Source organism: Pogona vitticeps, chromosome 8 (genome assembly GCF_051106095.1).
Source record: "Pogona vitticeps strain Pit_001003342236 chromosome 8, PviZW2.1, whole genome shotgun sequence".
In the NCBI taxonomy this organism is placed as follows: Eukaryota; Metazoa; Chordata; class Lepidosauria; order Squamata; family Agamidae; genus Pogona; species Pogona vitticeps.
Genome location: NC_135790.1, coordinates 13,502,954 through 13,518,037, shown reverse-complemented (window position 1 = coordinate 13,518,037; position 15,084 = coordinate 13,502,954).

The following is a 15,084-nucleotide window of genomic DNA, read 5'->3' as shown; positions in this document are numbered from 1 at the left end:
CAAGGAGAAAGGCTCGATAGAAATATTTTAAATAAATACATACATTTGGGATGGAAATGAGTTTTATCAATAAAATTTAAGGACTAAGAAACAAGTAGCATATTGTACTGACCAAAACTGGACTTCTCATGTTTTTTTTCAAGTTTTTTTTAAAGGGCAATCCTATATCTGTCTACACAGAATAAAGTTCAAAGAATTTTCATTGCCAGATAAGTATGCATAGGATTGCAGCCTCTCTTCCCTTGGACCAAAGATTAAATGCTATATGGCCAGGCAATTTGGGTCTGCTGGGTGTTTAATTGCTAAGACTGGGTATCTGCTTGAGAGAACAACTATTACTTTTTAAAAAGCCTTATGTGGGAGATATTATGTTGGTAATTCAACCTACAGTAATTTTAGCCTTTGACTTCCCCCTCCAGTTGAAACATGCAACAGTGGACACTGTTCCCCAATACTGTTATGCATATTTATTCAGAAGTAGATTGCAATTGTGGGACAGGAAGTAACAGAACTGGATATGGAACAAATGATTGGCGATGTATGGAAGTGAGAGATGGACCATAAAGAAGGCTGGCCGCCGAAGAGTTGATGGAAGTCAACCCCGAGTGCTCACTGGAAGGACAGAATCTGAAGCTGAGGCTCCAATACTTTGGCCATCTCATGAGAAGAGAAGACTCCCTGGAAAAGACCCTGATGTTGGGGAAGTGTGGAGGCAAGAGGAGAAGGGGATGACAGAGGATGAGATGGTTGGACAGTGTCATTGAAGCAACCAACATGAATCTGACCAAACTCTGGGAGGCAGTGGAAGACAGGAGGGCCTGGCATGCTCTCGTCCATGGGGTCTGTCAGAATACAGTGGTGCCCCGTATAGCGAGGTTAATCCGTTCTGGATTAACCCTCGCTATACGGAATCATCGCTAAACGGGTAGGGGAAAGGTATTGGAACGCATTAAACTTCGTTTAATGCGTTCCAATACCTTCGTTACTTACCCGTTCAGCGAGGATTCCAGGTGCTGGCAGCCATTTTCGCGCCTTCGCTAAGCGAGGGCAGGGCGCGAAAACGGCTGCCGGCAGCCATTTTCGGGCTTCCGGCGGCCATTTTGGAACCGCCGATCAGCTGTTCGGCGGCTCCAAAATGGCCGCCGCAATACCCGATCTTCGCAATGCGGGTTTTCCCCATTGCGAAGATCGGGTATGTTTCCATATAGCGATCCCGAAAAAGGGATCGCTATACGGAAACATCGCTATACGGTGCACTCGTTAAGCGAGGCACCACTGTATATAAATTTTGTAGGCCTGAACATGTATAAGTGTATCATTAACAAGCTGCCATTGTGCACAGATGTGAGAATGCTGGATCACTCTGGAGATGATGCAATGTCTTGAAACCAGAAGACCAGGTGCAAAGGATGAAGTCATCTGTCTTCTGATTGGACAAAATATGCCATGTACATGTATATAAGTGGACTGTGTCTTTGTGTCTTTCTCTTCCTCCACCACCACTTGCTGCCATGCATGCTGTCCGATTGTATAAAGAGTTCCTGCCATGCTGTTGAGATGCCTGCCTGTAAATAACTGTAAATACTTGTAAATACAACCGTCTTGCAACAAAGAAGAACTTGTGTCTTCAATAACTCTGCGTATTTCTACTGTTGCCAAATTCCTGATAGGGTCACAAAGAGTCAGACACAAATTAATGACTAAACAACAAAGATTGCAATTAGCCTTGCAAACACGGCAGGAATGGGGCACATGTAGCCTTCCAGATGCTTTGACCTTCAACTCCCAAAAGTTTTTCCCAACTGACCAATAAACAGTGACTGTAGAAACTGTAGTCTGAAACATCTCAAAAGTCAAAAGTTCACTACTTCTGCTTGATGAGGACAATGAATGATATTGTATTTACTTTGCAATTTATACTGAGAGGACTGTTTTTAAAATGTTTTTGAAAAGCTAATAAGAAAAAGAAAATTTTTTAAAAAAGTGTTTCCATGCAAAACAAAGACCCAGGTTAGAAAGAGGATTTATTGAATCCATTACAAATAGTCTCTACCTTTTGGTCTGGGATTCCTGTGTTCTTTTAGGGGACTTGGTCCCGCTGCAACCACAACACTCCATATTTCTGCACTGATTTTTTTAAAATGGGTAATCAGCTTTAATGTCTGTCCCAGCCAAGATAACAAAATTAAAACTTACAAATTTCCTATTGATGGTGTGTGCTACAGTATTCTACCTTTTTTCATCTTTGGAGAGCCAACATGCTTTCAAATGATTACCTGTGATCATCACACTTCAGCCAGATAGGTAGAAAATGCTTGGAGGAATGCCCGCCCAGTTTGAGATACTGCAGCACACTCCCAACCACGCCCACTGTGACACACAGTCTCCAGTACTTAATGGGAGTTACTCCCTAGCAAGTTCATTTAACATGAGAAACTTGCTGGCTGGAATTAGGTATCTGGCATATTATTATGTTATTAGTGAAATTTTATGACAGGAGTCTTCAGTGCTTGCAATATCAAGTCCGCTACAATGAGGAGCAGAGAGGTTTGCTGTAAAATCATTCTCAGATTCAGGGAATTTGAGGACTGTAGGGTTAGCATGCCTTATAGAGTCGCCTTCCCTCCCTCATCCCACTGCACAACCCCAGTTGTTGCTATATATGCCATCAAATTGCCTCCAACTTACGGCGACCCCATGAATTAAAATTAATTTAAAAAAAAAAAAAAGCCTCGTGGCGCAGTGGTTAAAACGCTGTATTGCAGCTAAAACTGTGCTCATGACCTGGGGTTCAAATCCCAGGTAGCCGGCTCAAGGTTGACTCAGCCTTCCATCCTTCCGAGGTCGGTAAAATGAGTACCCAGCTTGCTGGGGGGGGCAATGTGTAGCCTGTATAATTAAAACTGTAAACCGCCTGGAGAGTCCTTGTAGCGCTATAAGTCCAAAAAAAAAAAAAATAAAAAATTACAATCTACAAAATATCCTGTCCTCAACAACCCTGCTCAGCTCTTGCAAACTCAAGCCCAAAGGCTCCTTTAGGGAGTCAATCCACCTTGTATTTGGTCTTCCTCTTTTCCTTCTCCAGGGAATAACCGCAAAAATAAGAGTCTGCAAATGGCAAGAAATGAACCTTTTATCAAAAGCACAGTGAAAACATGCTGCTGTCGAATCAGAAAGATGAAAAGTAGCTTTGAAAATACACATTTATTTATTTATTTATTTCATTTGCCAGTTACTTTCTCCACAGACCCTTAGGTAGTATACATGGCTCTTCACTCCAACCCCCCAAACAACGGTGAGACGCAAGTGTGAGGTTGTCCGACCTCATTCGGACTCATTCTTGACTGAGGAGGAATTCGAACCTGGATTTTCCCCGGTCCTGGCCCCGTGCTCTGTAGCTTCCATACGGAAAGTCAAAACAGCCACACTGACGCCCAAACTCTAACGTCCCACAATGGATTTAAACACAGATTTAAACACAATGGATTTAGTACACAGAGTTGCAGCCCAAACCCTGACAGGGTAAGGGGATCGCCTGACACAGCAGATGTGGAAGATCGTCTAAAAAGCAGCAGCAAATCGTTGCGACTTAGCTTTCGATTAATTTTTAAAGAAATAACCGAGCTAGTTTTAGGCCGTCGGTATGGTGCTATCTGCTGTTTCGCCTCAGACTGCAAAACGCCTTGGGACGGCCGCCATCGCTACCCTTGAACCCCCCCCCCTTCCTGTTCTATCAGCTGCGTCCTTGCCTCCTACTTGCTGAACATAAAACGACCCGGACGCCCGCCCGGCCGGCAAGAACAGCGCGAGCCGCCCGCCCCAGACCTGGCCGGCGTCCCCACGTTCCCTCCGGCGCGCTCCGTTCTCGGGCGGGCTCTCAAGTTCACCTTCACGTGACGTTCTCCTGCGCCCGCGTGAGTTGTAGCCGATGAGTTGCTGCTGCTGCTGCTGCTGCGCGTCCTTCGCAGGAGAGCGAGCCCGAGCGGCTGGTTTCGACTGAAAGGACGCTCCCATCTGGCGTCTTGACAAGGGCAACTTGCCTGGCCTGGTTTGCCCTCCTCGGCAGGTTGCCAGATCAGGGTGAGACAGTTCCAATCAGCGATTGCCGACAGATGTGGACGGAACTGGTTGTCCAGATGCCAAGTTTGCCTATCCTTGCTCAGCATGTTTATAGAGAATAGATCCTGCCCCTCTTCTTCTGTATGGCAGTCTTTCAAGTATTTTGAAAACTTTGTCATATCACACCTCTGTCTTCTTTTCTCAAGGTTAAACATGTCCAATTGTTTCAGTCTTTTCTCATAGGGTTTGGTTTCCAGATTTTGATGGTATGTTTGAAGCCATGGCTTTAATTGATGAAAGCAATAAACAGAGTAAGAAAACAGCACAGATACAGTAGCAACACAACATAACAAAATAGAGACAAAAAATGACATAAAAACATCACACCTTCTCATATAGATGAAAATGGATTAAAATTAAAATGTTTTCAAAGTGGTTTCCTAAGCAAGGAACTGCCAGTATCTATTCCTCCTGCTGTAGAAAAGGCCTCTGGTGTTCAAGAAATGACTTAATGTTATCAGAAAACCAAAGAACAGGATCTTTAGGAAAACCTGGATATATTCATGTAAGCAGGGTTGGAGAGATGCGTCCTCTCTACTGTTGCTGTACAGCCTCTATCATCTCTTACCATTGGCCATGCTGATTAGCCAACATGTTAACAATCAGGGATGATGGGAGTTTTAGTCCAACAACATCAGGAAGAAAATAAACTTTAGACATTTGCTTCTGTTTCTCTTTCATGTAATACTTACGGCAGCAGCACAATCCATGGTAAGGCAGATGCAGGGACAGACCTATTGTCCCTATTGGCAGATTTTATTCTGTTGTTAAAGATAAGGGGCAAAGCAACTCAGCTACTGGAAGTAGCCCAGTCCCTTGATGAACCTCTAAGCTTACTGGATTGATTCTGGCAACCAACTAGCTTTTTGCAGTAGGCTGAGTCAAGGCCCATCTAGACACACTACTTCTGGGACCCAGAATAAGAGTGTTGACCCATTGTCCTCTACAATGTTGGTCTGAAACAATGTGAGTACAACACTCATTTGTGTTTTCATTTGCTCTGGAGCAAAGTCTGTGTGAAGAAAAGTCATTCCTGGAACATTACCTCTCTGTTTGTTTAAGTAAATGAACTGTATTTTGGTTCTCTCAGTTCAGTACAGTATTGTGTTGCTTGCACATCAACAGCCTGATACTGCTAAATTTGTTTTTCCTAAGGAAAAACAAAAAAACGAAACAAACCAAAAAGCTCAAAAGTTAGGTTCCAAAGTACACTGAAAAAAGCTTTTTGAATCAAAGAGACATAAGATGAAGTTCTATATGATGTGTGAAGAAATAAGATTTGGAGATTACTTTATAAAATGGGTGCACTCAACATATGATACACAAAAAGCATGAATTATAGTGACTGACCAACTAACTGAGCCATGTGATATGAAAAAAGATACAAGGCAAGGATGCCCACCAGCACTGCTTTTTATTTATTCTGGCATTTTCAAGGGTAAATGGTTAACGTATAAAGATATTTTGAAACTAGAGCAAGGGTAGTATAAAATGAGATCAAAAGAAGACTTACTGAAATACAGCTTCGTTTGTCAACGGTTTGCATATGCACAATTATCATAAAGAATTAAAGTAGATAAAAAAGTATTTGGTTTTGAGAAAGAAAAAACTATGTTTGAAAATGAATTGAGGATCATCTGATTTCCAAGATGGATAAAATACTCTTTTGATACAGAGGAAGAGCAGATCAAAGACTGCATGGTTAAATAGGCAAACAAGTTTGGATATATTATTCAAATGGAATAATAGGAAGTATGGTTTGAAGTTCACGGTGAGTTATAGGCTTATACAAAACTTTTAGAAAATGATGTACAGATGGTATTTGACACCAGAAAATTTTGTCTAAAATGTATTAAAGGATTACTAATAAGTGTTGGAAGTGTCAAGAGAAAGAAGGGCCCTTTTGCCTTATGTGGTGGATGTGCAAAGCACCCAAGAGGTTTTGGAAGCAAGTTCACCTAACAATGCAGGTAATACTGAAAATCAACCTGCAGTTAAATCCAGAAATGCTTCTTCTGAGCCTAGTGGATAATCAGATTGAAAAGAACAATGCAGTAATTATCAGATATGTAAAGGTAGCAGGCCACTCTGACGTCACTGCCAACTCAGGCCTCTCAGAGTGCCCACCACACCACTTCACACTCACTGCCACCAATTATAATGACTATTTAAGAAGGAAAAAAGGTTTCCTTCAAAACAAAACAGGTTTATTGGTACACGAAATAAAACATGTAAATCACAGAGTCAAGGTGTAAATCACTGTTCCTTATTTGATCAATCACAGACTTTCCCTCACTGACTACTTAGGCACACAGGCCTCTAAAAAAGCTCTTTCTCTCTTACACACCAGATCTAAATCTTTCTCTCCCTTCACACCCCTTTTTCTTCCAGCTCCTCCCCCTTCAGCACCACCCTCCGTCACCCCATTGGCTGATGATCCACTGTCCAACTGTGACGGACAGGTGAGGTCAGGGCTGCCTGTTACAAGATACATGACAACAACTGCGCAATACTGGAAATTGGATAAAACACCTACAGTGGAAGAATAATTATTTAAGCTACTGGAAATACTGTAGTGGAAATGGCAAAGTTGTCAGCACTAATTAAGGAAAAATCACTAATGAACTTCAGAACAACTTGGAAGCACCTACACTAGATGTTCTGTTACATAAAGGAGGAAAATGAGCTGATAATATATGGTTTTGAACTTTGAAAAATATGGTTAAGACATAATAGAGATTTCTAAAATCTCAAGTATGTACAGTACTAACTTTCATCTAGTAAATATTGACTCTGAGGTATCTACTTTAGATAAGTGAAGGAGTGACTGTTAGATTACGTAACAAACAACAGGAAGTTCCAAAATGTCAGTACTTTGACAAACCAGTTTGTTCCCATTCAAACTCCTTTCCCCTTTCTGTATCTCTTGTATTAGAAATCTGATAAAATGCATAAACTGGCAGGATTCATCCCTCTGGAAGCACCTATAAACTGGCAAGTACCCTCAGACAGCCAAACCTATGACTCTTGCCTAGCTATTTCATCTGTTTCAGTTCTATATGATGTGTGAAATATTATTGTGTAATCAGAACCTATGGGCTATTGCCTATGATGTCATCCATGAGAGTCATCCCCTTTCCCACACTATTTTATGACCCTTTTTTATGATCTTTTTAGAAAAGTTTTAATTTGTTTCTTTCCTAGATTACATCCCATATTACAGTGGTGCCTCGACTTATGAACGCCCCTACCTATGAACATTTCGACTTATGAACAGCTCTGGTTTCAAAATTTTGCTTTGACTTGAAACCGGAGCTTTGACTTACAAACAGAAAAAAACTCAGGGAAGGCAGGGAAAATGGGAAATTTGAACTTTCAGTTAACCGTTGGCCAGCGAAGAGGCTGCTTGTCTGCTACCTCGCTTGCCCCGTGATTAGAGAATGTGGATACGGAGAGAGACTTCAGATTGCCTGGTACTGGTACTGTATGTACTGTATTTTTTGGCTTTTTTAAATTTTTGATTTTGGGATTTGGGCTAGGTAGGGGGTTATGTTTCTGTGCTCTGATGCATCTTGCAGACTTCTGCAAGGGTCTGTGTTGGCTGGCGTGCTCTAAAATGGATTTTAGTCTTGGTTTTTAAATCAGAAAACTTTTTGCAAGGGACTGTGCTGGCTGGCATGCTCTAAAATGGATTTTAGTCTTTTGGTTTTAAAATCAGAATTTTTTTTGCAAGGGTCTATGCTGGTTGGCGTGCTCTAAAATGGAGTTTGGTTGCTTGGTTTGGTTTAAAATGTGCTGGTGTAAAATGTGTGGGCTTAGCATGTGTGGGTTTAAATGTGTTTTAGACTCAAAACTTCCCCCTCCAATTGTCTTCTCTCTCTCTGTCTTCTCTCTTTTTGTGCTTAACAGCACAAACCTTTGTCTGAGGAGTCTGTGTGCCTCAGTGATGACCTTCTTTCTTTCCTCTTTTCCCCACTGTTCCCTCCCTCCCTCCTTTCCTATTCTTTTTTTTAACCTAAGTCATCTTAGGTTAAGATGACTTAGTGCTTCGACGTACAACTGGTGCCTCTACATGTCAGCAAACACGGGTTTGAAAACACGTGTAAGCCGGGACAGAGAGCAGTCAGGAGTTTGCACATGCTAAAATGGGCTGAGTGAGTCCAAACTCAGCTAGCCAAGATACAACACTCCTTCTCACAGGTCTGCCCACATAAGAACACCCTAGTACTCTCAGATATTATTATGAAAAGGTCAAGTGGGCTTTGTAGTCCTTAGACTTAACTTGCACCACTGACAGGACTCTAAGTAAGCTAGGCCGAGGCAGCACTCTCAGATGACCCTATGACAAGTGTACTGTTCAGAAAACCAAATGAGTTTTATAATCTTTATTTTATTAAAGAATAAGCATGTTACTAAGTATCAAAGCCAAATTAAACCAAAACAAATAAACTAGCATTGTGCTGGTTAGTTACAAAGATGTAGTGAGGCAAAGAAAACATGAAAAATAGAAAAGTGTTCAAAAACCTTACAAAAACACAAAAAGCCATTAAAAAGAATAAAAACAGTTCCAGTCCAGGAAATCATTAGTGAAAACAAAATAATCCAAGTAGGTTATAAAAAGGCTATAGTCCTCAGTGATCCTGTAGAACAAGAATCCTGTACTAAAAAGAAAAATTCAGTAAAAGTCCCATTATCCTTAGAAAAGTCAAATCCAGTAAATGTACCATAGTCCTTACAAAATTACAAGAGCATAGTCCATATGGAGTATTCCAAGAAAAGAAGTCCATAAAGAATATTCCATAGAACAGTCCATAGAAAATAGTCCATGCATAGTCCTTAGGGAAAAATCCCATAAGTCCAAGGATAATCCAGTATAGTAAAGGTTAGTCCCATGTATCACGAATGACTGAAGGATCGGTCTTGAAAGACAATGTCCATAGGCAAAAAGTTCCTTTTTCAAGAGTAACTGGCAAGGGCTTATCGCACCTTCCCACGATGTCATCCAATCAGAGTTCGTTACTAGGCAAACAGTCCTGTTACACCACATGACTTCTTTCCCATACACAGCAGATGTTATTTGGGTTTACTGTGGTTTATCAAAGAGTCACAACAATTCCCATCTAATCACACCGAGTCCGTTTCTCAGGCTGTCAGAATAACATTCTCTCTGCTCGCCTAGAAAACAACCTGTCAGCATAGCAAAGTTACTGTATACAAAGAAACAAGATGGAACCTCTCTGGCTCATTTCTTAATTACAAAACCCATATGCCTTAAAAGATTTTAACTCAAAATCCCATCTCATCACAAGCCCCCGGAAGATTAACAAAATTCTCAAACAATTTAAGTTTTAATTTTGATAACTGAATAAGATGAGATGTCATAATTAAGCATTAACAAAATAGAGAAATATATTAACTTGAGCATAAAGTAATACATTTCAAATATGATTCTAAAATAGCAAAACAATTGTTACATGAGAACTATTATAATTACAGTATTTACCATACATGAGAGAAAATTGCGTTAGACACTTCTACTAGTCTGAAAAACAGAAGAATAAACATGTTAATATAATTAATCAAATACATCACTCTGCATATGCTCAGATAATACTCTAGTCATCCAACAGTAAAATAGTGAAACCAGGGTTAACATCATAATAACTTGACAAACCAATATACTGATATGAAGTAATAATAGATAAAACACTCTATGTATGCTCAGGAACATTGTCATACAGAATATCAAGAAAATTAAACATCAGAGCTTTAACACTTCTAGCCATTTTCTCCCCTTGCATCTGCACTGAACATTCGAGATAAACAGTGAGCAATCAAGGCCTCCTTTCCAAGTAGATGTTCAACATCAAAATCATATTTTTGCAATCTGAAATACCACTGCATTAATCTTGGGCTTCGATGTCTCTGCTTCTCTAAGAATGTCAAAACATTTTTGTCTGCTTGAATTGGATCAGGGCTGTAAATTACAAGGTTGTCTACATAGCCAATCACGTAATATAAATCACCAAACAATTCATCAACCAATTTCTGAAAAGTAACATAGGTATTTTCCATTCCAGGTGCTAATTTTCTGAGTTGGTAAATTCCCTGAGGGCAAGTAAATGATGTATAAGGGCGATGTTCCTCTTTAATTAAAATCTGATAAAGACCTCCTTTTATTCCAACCACAGAAATGTATTCAGCGTTTGCAACAATTTCTACCAACGTCACAACATTGATTGTAGGAATAGTCTCTGTCTCCGTGAACTTATTTAACTGGCTAAAATCTAATTCCACTTTGAGACCATCCTGTTTGCCTTGACACACTGAAATAGTATTGAATACAGCTGTTCTACATGGTTCAATCACTCCTTGTGAAACAAGACTTTCAACAGTTCCAGACACTAAATTGCCCTTAGTCCCTTCTAGGTCCATAGGAACAGAAACAGCAGTCAAACCATCCTTGACTGTAATAAAATGTTTCACCACATTAGTTTCTCCCGGTGAATTCGAGAAGACGTTTTGGTGATTAGCTAACACAGACTCCAATATCTGTCCTGGGCTAAATTGATCAATGCCTTCCACGCCAGTATCTACCTCCACATCACTTCCTCCACCTTGCTCATTATTCTCTTGGTCTACCTCTGCAACCACAGGTACAATATTGGGAACGCCTTGGTCCAGAAATGCCACACCCCTGAATACCTGTATTGCTGAGTTAGCTGTGCTATCAGGTTTGGTCACAAGAGGCCGCTCGGGAGTACTCTGCATAGCCTCAGAAACAGTATCAGCATTCTCACCACTTCCTTGGAAAATAGGCTGTTGAAAATAAGTATGGTCCCAAACCTCTGCTTTTCTTTCTAAAGATCTTTCTGAGAAGTTTAACTGTGGTACTGGGCCAAAGTTTCCAGATATGATTTCAGTCTCTGGAGAAACATCAGTACTTTGTAATCCCAAAAAGTTAGCGCTTCCCCCTTCATTGGTTGTGTTAGAAACAGTCCCACAATCCGGCAGGTTTAAATGCAATTTCTTATCTTTAAGCAAGCTTACAGAATTAGTCCCACATTCACTTGTACTATTGAAACAATGTGAAAGTCCATGCTGCAAAACCGCTCCACTATCAACTTCTATGGCACTTGGCAATGACTCTGAGAAAACCTTCACTCCTCCAGCCTTCTCAGCAGACTGCTCCTGTGCACTGAGTAGGCCACCCCCATGGTAAATCTCATTACTCCCAAACTGCCATGAAGTACACGGGGTCCCTGCCAACCTAACAGTGTCTGATTTCACTGTTCCCTCTGGGCTAAGAGAAGGGGGGTTGTTTGAGATCTGACATGCATCAAGATCTGCTGACACAAGTCCTGACAAAGAATTGAGCTGAGTCTCTATTACATCATCCTGCTGGTATCTTACTCCCCCTTGAACTGCTGTTGCTTCTAAGCTGATGTGAGGGCTCTCAGTCACAGCAATTGCTTGAATGTTTTGGAAAATCCCTTGCTCTCCCTCTTCTGGCAAACCCATAGTCTCATCCCGAATTATTTCAGAGCTTCTCACCTGTCCTGGGCTCTGAAGAAGAGCTGAGGGCGGTGCTGAGCTGCACTCCAATGCACTGCAGTTTTCTGGAGCACTGCAGTTTTCCCTTGCGTCGTCCGATGCTAGTTCCTCCACAGAAACAGCTCGGTGAAGCGATGTTTCTTTCTCCTGCATTCCTTCCTCAGCGCGCGACTCCAGGGCCTGTGAATCCTTTGTTTGGACGGATGATAAATCGCTGTCTCCTCTGGAATGCTCATTAGAATTCCACTGGGCCTCGTTAACTCTTTCCACGCAAGCATCTTGCATCTCAGGATCGCTCCCAATTGTCTGGAGCGTCTCGTTGCAGTAATCCCCAAATGAACCCTGCTGAGCTTGGAAAAACCTTTGCATCAAGCCAGGTTCTGTGCTTAAAAAACGTTTTAAAAGTAAGTTTTCCTGGTACAGTTGTTCTATAAGCGAATTTCTTTCCTGAATTTTCTGCTTGGCTTGCTTGAAAAATCCCGAAGCCACTTTCAAGATTCTGTCCACGGTTGCCGACTGTTCTTGCTCCCCCATATTCTGCTGGCAATCTAGCCTAGGCTAGGTCAGCAATAAAAATAAAACAAAACTCCAAGGGAAAAAAAATAACAATCTCCTCTGCACCTTCGACCAACTGCTGTCACTCTGCTATCCTAAGATATGCAAAGGGGACAGACAGCTGCCAAAACCAAAATAAAATTAAAAATCTTCTCTGCACCTTCGACCAACTGCTGTCACTCTGCTATCCTAAGATAGGCTAGAGGACAGACAGCTGCCAAACCAAAATACTGAAAAATCCAAAAGGAAGAGAAAAGAAAACTGTGACCACTCTGTGAACCCTAAAGTTACAGAGATGATCAATGACTGAGCTGGGTGCAGATAGATACCACTAGGGCCAGGTCATCCCGACAGATCCTAAGATCATAGGGCATGACTCTAGGCCAAGCCAGATGCAGCTAGGTACTCCTGACAGATCCTAAGATCGTAGTGGGAGACCCAGAGCTAAGCTAGATAGAGACAGGGCCAGGTGCTCCGGCAAATCCTAAGATTATAGGAGTACGTTTAGGCCAAAACAAGCTGAATGCAAGTCCCAGAACAAGGTAGCCAGAGTCATTTAAGCAATCCTAAGATTGTGAAATGACCTGCTCAACTTGGGTGCTATTACAGAGGCAGGGTCATCCCTAACAGCACTGAATGCAAGCACTCCAAAAATAAAGGACATGCATCTTGGAATTACTTCACTACAACGTTGTAACAACCTGCACATGCCTACTGATTAAATCCAATTGTTTCCTAACAGTTTGCTTGTCCCACTGGGAATCTCTTTCTTAAAAGAGCACCCCAGATTCTAACACACATTACCACAGCCTGAAGATTTAACACCTCTCACCACAGCCTAATTGCTGGCAAACAGCGTTTCCTAGGAAGCTACTGTTCACACTCAGGGAAGCACTTAGCTCCTTAAAGCATCAGTGTCCCACTGCAATCAAAACTTAGCTTGTGGATCAGAGTCACTCAAGCTGCTAGATAGAACAAAGATTGGTCATCCTGAGGTACTACAAAACCCAGCACGTGGTCCATCGCGCAGCTGCCACCATGTCAGCAAACACGGGTTCGAAAACACGTGTAAGCCTGGACAGAGAGCAATCAGGAGTTTGCACATGCTAAAATGGGCTGAGTGAGTCCAAACTCAGCTAGCCAAGATACAACACTCCTTCTCACAGGTCTGCCCACATAAGAACACCCTAGTACTCTCAGATATTATTATGAAAAGGTCAAGTGGGCTTTGTAGTCCTTAGACTTAACTTGCACCACTGACAGGACTCTAAGTAAGCTAGGCCGAGGCAGCACTCTCAGATGACCCTATGACAAGTGTACTGTTCAGAAAACCAAATGAGTTTTATAATCTTTATTTTATTAAAGAATAAGCATGTTACTAAGTATCAAAGCCAAATTAAACCAAAACAAATAAACTAGCATTGTGCTGGTTAGTTACAAAGATGTAGTGAGGCAAAGAAAACATGAAAAATAGAAAAGTGTTCAAAAACCTTACAAAAACACAAAAAGCCATTAAAAAGAATAAAAACAGTTCCAGTCCAGGAAATCATTAGTGAAAACAAAATAATCCAAGTAGGTTATAAAAAGGCTATAGTCCTCAGTGATCCTGTAGAACAAGAATCCTGTACTAAAAAGAAAAATTCAGTAAAAGTCCCATTATCCTTAGAAAAGTCAAATCCAGTAAATGTACCATAGTCCTTACAAAATTACAAGAGCATAGTCCATATGGAGTATTCCAAGAAAAGAAGTCCATAAAGAATATTCCATAGAACAGTCCATAGAAAATAGTCCATGCATAGTCCTTAGGGAAAAATCCCATAAGTCCAAGGATAATCCAGTATAGTAAAGGTTAGTCCCATGTGCCACGAATGACTGAAGGATCGGTCTTGAAAGACAATGTCCATAGGCAAAAAGTTCCTTTTTCAAGAGTAACTGGCAAGGGCTTATCGCACCTTCCCACGATGTCATCCAATCAGAGTTCGTTACTAGGCAAACAGTCCTGTTACACCACATGACTTCTTTCCCATACACAGCAGATGTTATTTGGGTTTACTGTGGTTTATCAAAGAGTCACAACAATTCCCATCTAATCACACCGAGTCCGTTTCTCAGGCTGTCAGAATAACATTCTCTCTGCTCGCCTAGAAAACAACCTGTCAGCATAGCAAAGATACTTTATACAAAGAAACAAGATGGAACCTCTCTGGCTCATTTCTTAATTACAAAACCCATATGCCTTAAAAGATTTTAACTCAAAATCCCATCTCATCACACTACATACAAACAAAAAAGAGCTGGAGTGGATTAATCAGGTTTCAATGCATTTCAGTGAAAAATGCTGATTCGACTTAAGAACATTTCGATTTGTGAACATCTTCTGGGATGGATTAAGTTCTTAAGTCAAGGCATCACTGTATACTTAATCAGGAGAGCATTCATATAAACCTTGCTTTAAAAAATGTACAGAGAAGCCCACATATATGTTGTACCCATTCAGGCTATTATATTTCTAAAGAATTCTTATGATACTATTCAATTCTCCAAAAACCCTCCAGTTTATGAATGTGAGATATCATGGTTCTGTACCAACAATTCATAATATCATGCCTGAGCAACAGTAGGTAAAAGGATGCCAAGCTTTACATAGCTAAGAGCAGCCTGAATGTGGGCAACACCTATAACAATAGTTAACCACTCTGGCATCCTTCCTAACTCTTGGTTAATCTCCACTCTGATTCCAATATTCAAAAAAGGTGATCCCTCTCTCCCTAGCAACTACCGCCCAATTAGCCTTCTATCTTTTATTGGCAAACTTTATTCAAAATCTCTTCTAGCCAAACTTTCTGCCTGGGCTTC